The following is a 2592-nucleotide window of genomic DNA, read 5'->3' as shown; positions in this document are numbered from 1 at the left end:
CACACACACACATATATATATATATATATATATATCTATATAATATAATTCGGTTTTTTTTGGTTTTCATTTTTCTAAATCCAAAACCAAACCAAAAAACCAAACAAAGTAAATTATAAATCCAAAACCAAACCAAAAATCCAAAAAACCAATCCAAATTAGAATTCGGTTTGATTTGGTTTGGTTTTCGGTTTAATCAAAATAGTGCACACCCATAATAGTGACTGATAGCCATTGAGTAATATTGTGAAGCTTTCTATGTACTTAATTGTTGTGGCTTGGATGAGTTATATGTTGTGATTGGTCGACAATCCCAAGACAGTGAAATCCATAATTTTGAACTTGGTCTATCAAAGTGATCATGTCTTGATGAAAGATTGTTAATAAAGTGAAAAGTGTTGATAACGAATGATGAATTAAATATGTTGTTGGATCGGTTGCCACGAGCCGACATGATATATTTGGATCGGGTGTCACGAGCCGACACGTTATATTTGGATCGGGCGCCGCGAGCCGGCATGATATATTTGGATTGGGTACCACGATCCGGCACGATGTTATTGGATCGGGTGTCACGTTCCGGCACACTAACATTAAAGGAAAATATTAAATTTAACTTAATGTACTCCATCTCAAAGAACAAATTTCCCAAAAGAGCGTGGTGTGGAGGCATGAGTCCTCGTGTGTGTTCTTGATATTATGACTGATTACGTACTTGCTTCAATGTTGTTGTCACTTGTTCATGTTGTTTGTTGCTTGACACATGCTAAGTGCTATAGTTGATTTCATGTTATTACTTTATGCATATTAGTTTCTATTTTGAGTCGGCCGATGATATGTACTCGATACATATTGCCCTGTACAGATCCCTACTAGATATTGTTTATTAAATTCATAACCTAAACTTATATCTCAATTTGATATGTTCAATACATACTAAATGCACTAGCATATAAAATTGAAATTTTACCATTCTCATAATCAAGATCGAATTATAATTAATCGTGTGCTGCAATCATCAAGATGTTTGTCCAACTTCATCTTTGATTGTGAACATTTAATTTATAACTTATAAAAACCAAAAAATTTAATCTTCCGCGTATGAGTTAAATAACTTCATGCATAAAATCTACTATATAAGTAATGGACACACATATAAACACAGTGATCTATTCAAACAAAAACTTTATTATAATAATTAAATAACATAAAATTCAAAATCTTTACAAAGGATTAAAACCACTACTATACCTCAACCATATTGTTAATAGTATATCCCAACAAAAAGAGCTTTCATTTCTTCCAAAGACCATCCTTTAGTCTCAGGCAAGAAATAATATTAGTCTCAGGCAAGAAATAGTAAAAAAAAGATCAAAGCCAACACCGATATCCCAGCACACATGAAGAAAGTAATTAACTGCAATTATATAATTGCGGTAGAAATTAACAATAAAAAGTCATAAAAATTATTGCATACATCAACCTATTAACTGCAACACCAATTCCGACTCCTAAATCCCTAAACTTAAGAGGGAAAATCTTAGCAGTATATACCAAGTAACAAGACCAAGCCCAAGATTGAAAAACATCACAAAATCATAACTTGTAATTATACTTAGGACCAAAGCCCATATAAGTTTCCCACCAGAGTGCTCTACCAAAGTCAAGAAAATCCCAAGTCTAGTTACACAATTATACCACTTAAACTTGTCAACAAAAGCTTTCTCCTACCAACTCTATCACGATTCAAAAATAGATGTGATGGCACTCATCTTATCTAACCAAGATAATTCAACCTAAAACCCAAACATCACGATAAACTGCAAAACCAAAATAAGAATGAAAGTTTAACAACAATTAATAATGCGGATAACAAAGTCAACTCAATTAAAATCCCCAAAACCTGATTGTCACGTGCACAAGCTTCTAATATATTAAAATAGATTGAAACAAAACATAAGTCTCAAATGATGTTGTCTCTAAAGCTAAACAAAATCTTAAATAATCGTAAGAAGGTCCGTCGAAATGGCAAATAACTACCTCACAAATCTCCACAGAAAGCCTCAGACAAGAAGAGAATAGAAAGTATCACGAAGATCCGGACTCATAACCTACACAAATGTGGAAGCAAGGGGTGAGTATCAAACAACATGGTATTCAGCAAGCGAAGTCCTAAACACAAAGCCAAGAATATTAATGTGGTTACTCTTTACACTCCAATAGAACCTCCATAGCTACAACCTGCATAAAATCATCCCAACCTAACAATTTACAGTTTACATAGCACATAGTTTAATAACAACACTCCAACAATTATTAATCATCGACACACAAGATCAAGTTTGATCAATGTAACATCCGGCGATTTGAAATAATTATGAAGAGGCTTAGAATTGGAAATAGTCATTTTTGGAATTTTTAAAAATCTGGAAATTTGAAAGTATGGAAAAAGGTGAGTTTTTGGCCAACTTTGAGCAATCATAACTTCTAGCTCAGGATGAGTTAGGTGTATTTCAAGTTATGGATGCAAATCTCGTGGAATGATCTTTCCAACGCCATCAAGTTTGCTCGATTCCGAGTTCGTATGAGTGA

This window comes from Solanum tuberosum, unplaced genomic scaffold (genome assembly GCF_000226075.1).
Source record: "Solanum tuberosum cultivar DM 1-3 516 R44 unplaced genomic scaffold, SolTub_3.0 scf00085, whole genome shotgun sequence".
Classification (NCBI taxonomy): domain Eukaryota; kingdom Viridiplantae; phylum Streptophyta; class Magnoliopsida; order Solanales; family Solanaceae; genus Solanum; species Solanum tuberosum.
Note: the sequence above shows the minus strand (reverse complement) of the source record.